The 13,660-nt window shown below is 45.4% G+C and overlaps 1 non-coding gene across 1 annotated transcript; it reads right to left on the bottom strand.

Annotated features, from left to right (window-relative positions):
- Positions 1-232: 232 nt before the first annotated feature.
- LOC120098686 (small nucleolar RNA SNORA51) lies at positions 233-365 on the bottom strand. Its single transcript, XR_015644480.1, has one exon. It is a non-coding gene; the product is annotated as a small nucleolar RNA SNORA51 (small nucleolar RNA).
- Positions 366-13,660: the final 13,295 nt, after the last annotated feature.

The raw sequence follows: 13,660 nt of genomic DNA, 5'->3' as shown, positions 1-13,660 counted from the left end.
TCTGTCCCCAAGTTCACTGATGCTTCCTTCTTCTCATCCTGCTGTTGCGTGTATCTATTTAAAAATTCCAGTTACTGATTCAAGTCCCATGCTTTTCATTTGGTTCTTCTTTCTGCTTCCATTGTTTTTCTCCCAAGACTTTCTGTTCCTTTGATGAAACCTTTTTATCCATTTTTTTCCCCCAAGCTTGTTCCTGACTGCTCACTAAAGCATTTTCTCCTTCTCTCCAAATCCATGTATCCCCATTCACAATCTAGATCAGGCACAATGGCCTGGGTTAAGCTGTACAGAGAGTCGGTTTGCTCTGCCTCCTTTCTATATGTTGTCAGCATAAGAACACAGCATTCAGTGAGCATGAGGAGGCCTCCCTAAGGCACTGTCATGGCAGCTATTTTAAACTCCTCAGATAACTCCAGTATGTTTCCATCTGGGTGTTGATTTCTGTCAACTTTTTTTTCTTGTTCCAGTTGAGAATTTCCTGGTTCTTGATAGGAAGAGTAACGTTCAATTGTATCTGAAACATTTCCCTCTATATAGTGAGATATGGAGACTTATTTAATCTTCTGCCTCAGCAAGTACTTGTGAAATGCAGATAGCATACAGCCTTAATTAGCAAACAGTGATGAAAGTCCAAGGTCCTTGAACTTTGTCTTTGTCTGGTGGTAGGCAACTTGCTTGTTTGCTAACAAATAGTGAGATTTCAGACTTATCACACTATGCCTCTGTCTTAGTTAGGGTCACTATAAGTATGATGGAGCACCATGACTAAAGCAAGTTGGGGAGGAAAGGGTTTATTTGACTTACACTTCCATAGCACAGTTCATCGTCAGAGGAAGTCAGAACAAGAGCTCAAGCAGGGCGGGAATCTGGGGACAGGAGCTTGATGTAGTGGCCATGGAAGGGTGACTGCTTACTGGTTTGCTCCTCATGGCTTGCTCAGCCTGCTTTCTTATAGAATCCAGGACCGCCATCCCAAGGATAGCACCATTCACAACGGGTTGGGCCCTTCCCTATCAATCACTATACAAGATGTGCAGGGACAAAGATAGAGTAGAGATGAAGGGAATGGCCAATCAATGACTGGACCAAATTGAGATCTATCCCAGGGACAAGAACCAACACTATTAATAGTACTCTATAATATTGCAGATAGGAGCCTAGCATAATTGTCCTCTGAGAGGCTCCACCCAGCAGCCAATGAAAACAGATGCAGAGATGGAGCTCAGGTAGTCTTGTGGAAGAGTTGAGGGAAGAAGGCATGGGGGACCTGAAAAGGATGGGGACTCCACAGGAAGACAACAGAGTCAACTAACCTGGACCCTTGGGGGTTCCCATCAACCAAAGAGTGAGCACAGGCTGGACCTAGCACTGCTGTACATATGTAGCAGATGTGCAGCTTGGTCTTCCTGTGGGTCCCCCAACAACTAGAGAGGGGGCTGTCCCTGAATCCCTTGCCTGTCTATGGATCCTGTTCCCCTAACTGGGCTGCCTTGTCTGACCTCAGTAGATGTGCCTAGTCCTACAGAAACTTAATGTGCCAAGGTGGGATGATAGACTAGACGGGGGAGAGGGGTCTCCCTTCTCAAAGGAGAAGAAGTGAAATGGAGGGGAAATTGGAAGGAGAGGATTGTAGATACTGGGATATAAAGTGAATAAAGAAGGAAATTAAAAAGAAAAGAAAAAAATCCTACAGTCTGATATTATTGAGGCATTTTCTCAACTAAGGTTCCCTCCTCTCTGATGACTCTAGAAACTAGAAAGTACATCCTCCATTGCTCTCACCCTGGTCCAGGTAGAGCACCTAATCTCATTAGTGTATCACCATGGCAATATACCATGTGTATTGATTTCTCATTGCTATGAGTAAATATTGGCAAAAAAAAAAAAAACAATTAAAAGGAAGACTGGGTTGTCTTGGCTCACAGTTTGCAGAGGCACAGTCCATCCTGATGGCAGGCATGGACAACTGTGACTGCAGGAGCTTAAGGAGCCCCACTGCCTTCTCAGCAAACAAGGAAGTAGGAAAGGGGGAAGGCTGTATTTAGTTCACTTTTCCTTTCCCCCATTGTCCTCAGATCCACAGTCCATGGAAGAGTGCTGCCTGCATTTAGAATGGATCACTTCCCGTCTCAATGAAATCTCTCTGGAAATATCTTCATGGACATATCCAATCAAGATAATGAGGGCAATCAATTACTGCACCATGCACACTCTGTATTTTTTTTAAGTAGGCGATATTTTAAATGTAATTTAAAAATGAGTTCTCTGAATTATCCTGAAAGCCAAGCAGTGGTTTCCATCCAAACAACACAAACAGAAAGGTCCTCCTTCTCCACCCAGGTCTGGAGTTCTGTCCTGCTCCAGATCCCTCAAGTCTTTACTGTTTGCACAGGTAGGTAGGTGTTCTTTCTTGGAGGCGGCTTCTTGGGAGATCGTGAAAAGAAGCCACAGCACACTTAGGGAGGGTGGGGAGGACTTGCCTTACTCAGGCTAATGCACCCCTGAGACTAGGAAGTCAGTCGGTTGATAAGCAAGACCCCCAAATGGACACAAATCAATTGGATGCTTTCATGTGGTGACTCTCCTATAGAAGGCCCTGCAGGTGGCTGTCATTTGAAGCACTCAGAAGTATCAGAAAATCCATTCCCAAACGCGGGTCCCACTGAGTCTCTGTAACTTCCAACTGCTTGACCTGTACTTTAAGGAAGGTACTAGTGGCAGCTGGAACATTTTGCATCTTGAAATGGCTTTCGGTGAAGTAAAGGGACAGCCACATATCATGTAAGATTCCAGCCACTGGAGGACCATGTGACCTCAAATGCTGCCCAGAGTCAACCTCAAAGCCCAAACTGCTTGTCTCTCTTCCTGTCCATGCCCACTAGAATAGAAACACTTACCTCATAGCCCCATTGGGCAGTCACACGTCAAGCTTCTAGCCTATATACCAATGCATTAAGCACACGCTGAGAAGTACCAGCCAGTCAAATGTGAACCGGAACCATTGATCTAGCTGGAGACAAGTTCATCTAGTGCAAATCCATGGCACCCGCGCTCCTACCACATACCTCACCCACAAAGAGTAAGTAATAAAAAGGGCCAGGATGCGCCACTGGTTGGGTTTGGCTTCAGGATCCTTCTTAGCACACTTTTCCTGGATTCACTACCGTCCTATGACAGGTGGTCCATGAGAGAGAATGTCTTTTCCATCTGTCCAGGTTGAAGCTGTGCTCACAACTCTAGCTCTGTTAGCTGGTCCGCTGGACAGCTCACACAGTAAAGAGCACACGCGCTCCTGAGAGCTCATGCCCGTGTGCCTGAAATGCTGGAGGCAGGCGGGTGCAGTCGATTTGCTTTATGTCCATTTCCCACATAAACTGACACTTTAAAGTCACCGACCCAGAATGTCCCGTGATGCAATGGTGTCCTTGATTTTGCCACTACATTACCATAAGGAAAACTACCAACTGTAGAAAAGAGCTGAGATTTTAATGAGAGATTTTTTTTTTCAGTTTAAAAAAAAAGGTTTCAAAATCATGTAAATGCATCGTTGCAGGCTTCCTTGGGAGAGCCTGGCTCGGTTTCTGGCCCCAAGAGCCCAGGGATGACACGGCTGATGGAAAATAAGCTATTTAATGTCTCACATGTGTTCTTTCTTTCTAACATGGGAGGGTGCGCTCTAAGATGTGATCTACAGAAGAGAGTCTATAATCCTCACACTTGCTTTGTGGTGGGGGCCCTAGAATTTCCTCCATAGACCCATGGTCTAAAAGTCTTAGTCTTCCCAAGTGTGCTAATGGGAGGATTTGTAAGACGCTAAGCCTTATAGAAAGAAGCAAATTAGGTCATTTGGGGCCATGTGCCCAATAATACACAATGCTGACACAGTAGCCCTGGGCTAGAAAGCCGCCTGAAACCATGAGCTGAAACAACCATTTCTTAGTTTTTAAGCACTTGCCTCCGGTGTTTTATCACAGCAACAGAAAGCTGCCCAACACAGCTATTCTGTCCATGTTTTAGGTCTACTAACATGGAATGAGACTCGTAATTTCCAAACTTTCTGATGGCTTGGATGGGTTATTTCTGGGTCCTGGTGGGGGGGGGGGGGGGATAGAAGCTGAGATCACATGATCTAGCAAAGACACTCACTTCACAGCTGCCAGGAAGGAGGTAAAGAAGAAATAGGAACTCTTTCAAAACGCCATGCTCACAAATGAGCTCCTGTGACTTCAGTCCATCAGGTCCCGCCTCGGCAAGCTTCTGCCACCCTCCAGCAGCTCATCCACTTATCACCTGTCAATGCATCAGCCCCCAGCTGAGCTCAGAGCCCTCCTGGTCAAACCACCTCCCAAACTCTCATCTCTGCTCACCACTGTCCTGGGAGCCAAGAAACCAGCAGGATGTTTGGGAACTGAACTACTGTAATCTAGATCTCACTGCTAGGGCTGCTGTGGGGAGTTCAGGAACTCACTTCTTCACAGTGGGCAGTCAAGAGGGGCCCCAGAGAGTGGTTATGCGGAAGCCAATTCCAAACACCTGTTGCAAATACAGAAGAAATGCAGCTCTACCCCTACGATGAGTTGGTTTCTTCGTCTCCACAAGCCACTGTGGTGGTTTGAGTGAGAACGGCCCCCACAGGCTCTTATACCTGATTGCTTGGTGCCAAGTTGGCGAACTTTCTAGGGAGGATTAGTAGGCATGGCTTTGGTAGAGGAGCTGTGTCCCTGAGGGTGGCCTTTGAGGTTTCCACAGCCCACACTAGACTCAGTCTCCCTCTCTCCCTCTGCCTGTTGCCTGTGGATTATGACATAAGCTCTCAGCTACTGCTCTAGCACCTTGCCTGTCTGCCTGCTGCCATGCTCCCCACTACGCTAATCATGGGCTCACCTTCTGAAACTGTAAGCAATCCCTCAATTAAACACCTCCTTTTGTAAGTTGCCTTGGTCTTGGGGTCTCTTTGTAGCAACAGAACAGTAACGAAAACAGCCACCAATCCCTTGACATGGCATGGGGCTAACATATGGATGTAGCAAATGCCAGCTCAGCAGCTTTCTATAGACTGTGATCCCTTCAGCTTGAACTTCTTCCTCCTTTTCCTTTCCTCTGCCCTTCCCTCACCCCTTCCTCTTCTCTTCCTTTCTTCTCTTTTCTTTACTTCCCCCTTTCTTCTTCCTTCCTCCCATCCTTCCTTCCTTTTTCTTTCCTTCCTTCCTCCTTACTTTTCTATTTTGTTCTCCATCTTACAGTTCCTTCCCCTTTCTTCTTCCTTTATTTAATTTTTTCCTCCCCAGTCCTTCCTTCCCCCTTCTCTCCTCCCCCCTTCTTCCCTTCTCTGTCCATTTACGCACTGCAGTGGCACCTATCACCATATATCTATCTGGTCTGAATTTTAGTTGACTCAAATTAGTTAGGTGGAGGCCAAGAAGGAGTGTGGGAACCTCCACACTGACCTGGTGGGCTCTCTTGGCACCTCGGACAGAAGCATGGGCTATCTTGTTCCTCCTTTAGAGGAAAATCTGGAGCTTGGTCTAGGAGGGCCTGATTACAGAATAGAATTTTGTCTAAAAAACATAGTAACACCATGGAGCAGTGTTGCATGCCCACCATTCTTGAACTTAAATGGTACTTGGCCTGGAGACTGCCCTCTGGCTACCACTTCCCAAGATGATGTCAAATGGGAGGCTTGTAGAAGTTAAGGCAGCCCCTCTCTAGGAGCTGTAGTAGCTCTTTCGGGACAGCTGTTGGGTCTGCGACAGATAGATCAGGCCAAGAAGAACTAGGCCCACCATGTAGCCAGCGCCCTGCTATGTCTTCTAATTTGCTTTTCGGGAACATGAACCACCTTGGCACCTTTATAGCTGGAAAACCTACAGGAAGTATCCTAATTCTGACAGCCCCATCGGGAGGTGGGACAGCTGGCCCTCACCAATAAGTTTGGTCCCATAGTACTTGGTGATCATTACCCGGACACAAAGGTTTAATGGAAAGACAGAGGCAACTCATTAAAACTCCTCCAAAGGACCCATTTGATTGGAATAAACCCGTGCCTGAAACCATGGTGGACACATAGGAAACACAAGATCATTAATCATTTAATGGAATCGAAAATACCCATTAAGGAAGGAAGAAAAAGTCAGGCCCAGAAGTTTGTGAGAGCGATTTCTACCATTGCAAACTGCTGCCGAGATCAAAATGCTGCAGCAGCAGTAGCAGCAAGAGCTGGTGCGGTCTACACGCACAAGACAAGGGGAGGGTCCAGACAGGAAGCTCTCCTCCCTCTTTCTCCAGCCTCCATCTCCTCCGGCCTCTGTCACACACACTGGCCTGATACAAGGCTTTGGTTTAGCCTGGGATGGAAGCCTGGGTTGGAGAGGGAGGGAGTCCTGAGGTCTTCCCGTGCGGACATCCACAGGCATGAGCCTTCTAATCCTAGGCTGCTCTCGCTAGCTGAGCTCTGCCTCTTCCCTCACTGTGCCATTTTCTCTCTGCCAGCTGCACAGAGCAGACTCTTCCCAAAGTCTAATGAGCGAGTTCACCTGGCTGGGCTGTTGTGTGTTGTGCTTAATTCCTCATTAAATCTTTTGGTAGCGTATTGCCGTATTTATTGTTTTGAAAATGAAAGGAATTCTAATAAGTCTCAAATGTCCCTTCATGCTCGAGCATTTTCCATTAAATGGGCTCAGTCAATGTCCGTTACTTAGCAGCTTCGTTCGCGTTCTGCTTGCATGGGCCGTTTTATTTTTATCGTATCATCTGGCACACAACATGGGCTTGCGATTGCATTCGTCTAAGCGCCAAGTCTGCAGGTTTTCTTCACCCTGACGGGTCACACGAAATGGCTAAAGGTTGACAGCTGCCATCTACGACAGAATGGCCTTGGAAACATACCCACGAAAGTCATAGTATGTGAGTGTCGGAGTCGGGCGTGTGTTTAGCTGTGTAGATTGCGGGGCGATGCATTTATTTACATTGGCATAAAGTCCTCTCACACTATCTTAGCTAATGACTTCCTATAATAAGAGAGATGGGCAGGTGGACGGCTCCATTAGGAAAGCACTAATTTCCAAGCATGAGGGCCTGGGTTCAGCATTCACAACCCACACAGAAAAGCAAGGTATGGCCATGCTTCTCATTTATACCCTGGGAAAGAAAAATTAGGCAGATTCTTAGGGTTCCATGGCCAAATAGCTTAATCCTCTTGTGAGTTCTAGGACAGAAAGGGAATGTCCCTCACAAAAATAAGGTGAACGGTACCTGAAGAATAATGTCTAAGTTCATCTGGAGTCTGCCCATGCATCTACACACACACACACACACAGACCTACACACACACAGAGACCTACACACAAAACCTATACCCACACCCCTACACACATAGGTACCTACCCACATGAACATATTACTACATACACACATACCTACACACATACATAAATACACACAATGCCCACATATACCTACACTCATACAACTGCATACATACAAACCTACACATGCATACCCACATGCACATACCTACAAATACATATCTGCACACATACAAAGTGGCACACACATACCAAAACATACACACACATGAACACATAACTACATATATACACACCTACACACACCCAGTGCCTACATATACCTACACACACTTACATATACATACCTACATACTCATAACTACAAACACATATCTATACATACAACATATAAAGACATAGCTACAGACACTTATACAAACATATACACACATATAACTACACAATACATACAAACCTACACATACATATACACATAACTACACATACACACATACCTACATAATACATGCCTATATATCTACACATATCTACATACACACATACCTACACATAAATAAACCTACCATACACACATACCTACACACACAACTAGATACACACATATACACACACATACCTACATACATACATGCCTATATATACCTACACATATCTACACACACACATACCTACACATAAATAAACCTACCATACACACATACCTACACATGCACACACACACACACACACACACACACACACCACACACCCCTCTATACACACACATAACTACACATATGCATACATATACAACAACATACTTAAATTCACATACATAATTACACAGACACATAGAAAATGGCGAAAAATCAATTTATAAATACAACAGGAGACTTTCCGGATGTATTGTTGTTTGGTTTTTTAAGAAAGTATTTGGTTTCATGTCGGAGTTGCTTCCCTTTTTCTGTCTCTGCTTTAAGTGTTCTGTGACAATTCTTAAAGTTTGCCTTTCTGCAAAAAAAAGGCAGTGAGAACTGAGAGTGTGGGACAACTGGACCAAAGAAGAGGGGGAAACTGAACTAAGGGGCTTGAAGGGAGTCAGAAGACAATTGTCCCATTGAGAGCACTTCTCCAGTAGGACAGGATTTTAAAACAGGAAGTAGTTCTTCAGAAATTAGGAGTCGGTGGCTACTTACTAACAAGTTTATGTACCCTAGGTACAGTGGGGAGTGGGTTCTACAGGCCAGCAGGATGACCCAGCTGGTAAAGATGCTTGCTGCCAAACTTCATGTTCAATAACCTGCACACTGAAAGTAGGGAAGTAATTCTAACAAGTTGTCCTCTGACTTCTCCACACATGCCCTGGCACACGTGTGTGTCCTTCTACATATCGTACACACGCATGCACATACAATCAATAAATACATGTTTGCACACAGATGGTGTCATGTATGACAGAGAAGACAGCATTCAGGATGAGATTCAGAAGCCCCTTTCTTACAAGAGGAGGCCTTTCCCAGCTGTGATCTTACCATTTTAAATGGATGAAATGAGAATAAATTGAGCATGGCAAATAATCAACAAAAATTACTTTTTTATCAGTGTTGTGGGGAGGTATACATGCTACAGCATGTCCTGAGGCAGAGGACAACTTGTAGGAGTCTATTTTCTTCCACTGTGTAGGTCCTGGGGCTGATTGTCAGGCTTGGCAGCAAGTGTCTTTATCAATGTTAGCCAAAAGGGCTTTCTCCCTGATGAGTCCTCACCAAATGGATTAGACATGTTCTAGATTATAATGTACATGCAGAACTTGCCCATCTGGATCCATTTATCTGTAGGAGAAGCTAATACATGTGGTCTACCAGCAATGGGGTGGGTATTGCTGCTCTAAGGGAATTCAGGACTCCCTCGGTAGAGTGAATACTGCAGGGAACCTTCCTGCCTTATAGACACGAGTTTCTGACAGAACACCACCTGTGAGAGAAAAGTCTAACCTGGGCTAATTGGGATACTAGCTTGCCAAAGGATTAGAGACTAAGAGTTCTGATTGCAGGGGAGGAGGAGGAAGTATGGTCCAGAGAAAGAGAGTGATAACAACAGAGCCAAATAGAAGAGAAAATATTGCTCCTGTTCTTTGTAGGTGACATGTAGGATTGCACCCTCGAGCCCCAATTAGTTTAGCCTTCCCCAGAGCAGAAGCCTGAAGCTGATGGCTTGATGACTTCATCCTTGCCTTAGAAACCACCTGTCTGTTGAGGGAATGTGGGAGATGAGGGTCCGTCCAGAGACTAATGCTAGAGATAGTCACTCGACCTCTAGTGTGGAGAGTGAAGGTGACTGACTATCAGGGAACCTGCAGAGGACATCAGCCCCCTCTGAAATGCTCAGGACACCTGGCAGACACATTCCTCTGAGAGACCTGCACGGTTGGGCACTTTCTGCAAGTGAGAAAAACGATAATTTTCTGATGTCAATATCAGGTGGCTGAAGGAATTGGAAAGCTGTCAAGGGCTCCCGACCATCCACAGCGTCCATGAATAATGGGCTAAAAGACCCTTAAGGCAGAAGGCAGCCAAGGTCTTCCCCGGGCTGTCCTTACTCCTTCACTGGCCCCCAGCTGGAATTCGGAAGCAAAACTTGGCTCAGGCAGGAAAGCACAGGAGCCAGCAGGATTCTGCAGTGACCCCCGTGACCAAGGTTTCCATAGCCATGGGGGTGACCATCACCTGCTGCTTTCCCTGCCCACACCCAGCTGGTTCAAAGTAGTCCTAGACATACATGATAGTTTTAAGAAAGATCAAGACATGCTTATAGTTCCTGTCTAGGGAAACAGACAGGAGGAAAGGCCATAACAAAAGAAAGAAATCTTGGTTAGGGTCTTGGTTAGGGTTTCTATTGCTGTGATAAAGCACCATGACCAAGGAAATTCGAAAAGGAAAGAATTTATTCAGCTTACACTTCCATATCGCTACTCATCAACAAACAAAGCCAGGATATGAACTCAAGCAGTGCAGGAATCTAGAGGCAGGAACTGATGCCAGGCCATGGAGGGTGCTCTTACTGACTTGCTTCCCATAGAAACCAGGACCATCTGCCTGGGGATGACCCCACCCACAGTGGGTGGGGCCCTCACCTATCAATCACTACTTAAGAAAATGCTCTTATGGACTTGCCTACAGCCCCATCTTATTGAGGCATTTTCTCAATTGACTCCTTCCCCCTCCCACCTTGTGTCAAGTTGACATAAAACTACCTAGCAATCCAGACATAAGAAAGTCAGAAGACATTTGTATGTGTGGGCTTAAGGTCATTAATTCTGATTCTTAGGGCCTTTGCCTAGCACAAGATGTCTATGTTCTGCCCTGGGCTCTAGTCCTAGTTCTCCTTTCTGGATCCACGGCCACTGCCCACTGTTCTCTCTGGATTCTCTACTCCATTGGTATTCTTGTAAAAAGCCTTCCGTGGGAAGTTTCCCTATCTCCCTTCTTCTATCTCTCCCATCCTTCCTCTACCTCCTCCATGCTCCCTCCAGCTCCTCCAACCTTCCTATGCTGAGTTCCCAAGGTGAATGTTTTGTTAACCATGCTCTAGTAGCTGGCCACATAGCCATACATATACAGATTGCACAAATTAGACTCAATGGGTTATTTTTGAAGTGGGGGAAATGAAATTAGGAGGGAAACATGGGGCATATGGATATAGATGGAGTTACGGTGAGGAGTTTGGGATGAAACTGACCAAAATATATTTTAAGAAACTCTCATTGAATTAATAAAACAGTTTTAAAAATCTACTTTTTCAGACTGATTATATCAACTCTGTGTGGAGTGGTACCAGGGTTTTCAAGTTTTAAAGATATTCAAACATTGTGTAGCAGTTTCCTACAGGGCAACCCCTTAGGACAGAAAGTAAACAACTCAAAATAGCTTTAGGAAGTCCCTGAAACTGAACAGATTCACTAGGTCCCTTCCTCTAAGTCAGTATTGACATGAATAAACACTCTGACCACAGTTAAGTCTTACAATGAAAAACATTTAACTGGGGCTGGCTTAAAGTTTCAGAGGTTTAGTTTATTATCCTCATGGTGGGGAACATGGCGGCACACAGGCAGATATCGTGGCTGAGAGTTCTACATCTGGACCAGCAGGCAGCATGAAGAGAGACAGGCAGTCAGATTAGCTTGGGCCTTTGAAAGCCCAAATCCCATTCCCAGTGACATACTTTTTTCAACAAGGCCAGACCTACTCCAACAAGATCATTCCTCCTCATCTTCAAGTAGCATCACTCTCTAATGACCAAGCATTTGAATGTATGAACCTTTGGGAACCATTCTTGTCCAAGCCACCTCTCCCTCCTAAGAGTAAACAATAAAGACAGCTTAAGAGTCACTCTCAGACTCTTAGGCAAGCCGAAAAAAGGCTCTGAGACCAGACCAGCTGCCTGAAAGAGGCAAAAACCAATCATGCTGCCTAGAAGAGGTTTAGACCAACTGAGTCTCTTGGCAAAGATACTCTCCAACCTGTTGAGCTGCCCACAGGCTACATGCAGTGAGCTCTAGGTTTCCAGCTTTGGTGAGATGCCATCCATGTTGGGGTGGGCTCTGGTGTCTATTTCATTTCTGTTCCTATAAGTAACCCTTCATTCATAGTCCTGTAAGTAACCCAATTAAAACCCATTTGGTTCATCAAACTGGACCTTGGTAGTATCCTTACTTTGATCTGTTGTGGGTTCCTTATGAAGGGTGAGTAGGTGTGTGTGTGTGTGTGTGTGTGTGTGTGTGTGTGTGTGTGTATGTGTGTGTTTGTGTGTGTGTGTGTGTGTGTGTGTTGTAGTTCCCAATGAAAAGTCAGTCACAATGACATCAAGCTATTCCAGTGTACAGGCAACAGTTTCATAAGAGAGGACAGTGTGAGTTGTTTGTACAAGCAGCTAATGGTGGTCACTCCTGAGATCAAATCATTCGACTATGACCCAAATGTCCAGGAAGAAAGAGTTACGCACAAGTCTGGGGAAGACCTTAGTTAGAGGAGGGAAGCCATTCCCTAACCTCAGATGCCAGGTCATCCTGTGAGGTTAGCATCGGTGGCATTGTTGATGTAGCAAATGAACAATGCTATTCACAGAGTTCTCGGTCTCAAGCTACAAAAGACAGATTTAATGCATCAAGGAGAGACATCTCTACCTGATGTCCTTTAGAGAAAGGAGTTGAGGTCTACAAGATGAATGGAGAAATAAAAACTATAAACCACAGTGTCACAACAGTGGTGTGAAGTTTATAGGGGTAACCAGTTGCATTTGTCTCGGATTTGAGGGCTGCTACCCACGAGGGAATTCATAGCTGGTACAGGCAACCTGGTCAAAAGCCCATGGCTCAGGAAGAGTCAATGGGGGAACCTAATTCTATTGTTTTATTAAATGATATAAAGTCAAAGTGCCTTCTTAATATTTATGCTTATACCCACGGATGACTGCTGACCTCGACTTTGGTCAGCGAAGTTTCTCGCTGTGGTGGTCATCGGTAAGTTCAAAGGCTTACAACCTATTGAAGTGATGAAGAAAAATGACTGTCGAGCATACAGCCTCAGATGGGATACTGAAATCAACCCCTCCACACACACACACACACACCTACCCAAAAGGTCGCAGAGACACTGCAGAGGTAGACTCAAAGAAATGAACGTAAGAGCTAGGAGATCATGAGGAATGCCTCAAAATGCTATCTTCTGAACATGGCATGGCAATCTGCCGTTGCTGTGGTCCTCCACACAAAATCAAGCTGACAGGATTGGTCAATATCCCAGTAAAGCAGCACTAATTGGACTCAGAGAGGGATTAACAAAAAGAGGAAAGGATGGGAGGGGACGGAAGCCAGGCTGAGGGGATGTGGAGAAAGTGAGAGTGGGGGTTGGGGCTTCCGGGAGAGGTGGGAAGGTACAAATGTTAAGGTTCCCATGATTAAAATGCACTGTTTACATGTATGAAGCTGTGAAAAATAGACAAAACATGTTCTAGTCTGTTCCTAGTAAGAGAAAAGAATCAAGAACAGAGACAGCAGTAGGAGGCCCAGAAGCAGGGCTTTTAGCGAGCCATGCTGGCAATGACACTGGCCACCATGGTACTAGGAAGCCATGGAGCAGCTGACAGTGAGGAGTTAATTGTCACTGTCCCTCTCCGGGCTTCATCCAGCCCTGGTGTGCCCAAACACAATGCTCACTCTCTGCTGATGGAAGGATACCCTGTGTTGCTTCTATATATTAATGTGCATATAAAGGCAGAGCACCACTACCACAGTAATACAGAACAGGGAAAACAATCTGAGTGCTGGAAATCCACACAGCACAGCCAACCACTGGCTGCATTAGAAGCCCCTCCCT

Source organism: Rattus norvegicus, chromosome 19 (genome assembly GCF_021556685.1).
Source record: "Rattus norvegicus strain SHRSP/BbbUtx chromosome 19, alternate assembly SHRSP_T2T, whole genome shotgun sequence".
Classification (NCBI taxonomy): domain Eukaryota; kingdom Metazoa; phylum Chordata; class Mammalia; order Rodentia; family Muridae; genus Rattus; species Rattus norvegicus.
The sequence above is the reverse complement of the archived record's forward strand: the minus strand, read 5'-3'. Positions and strand labels throughout refer to the sequence as shown.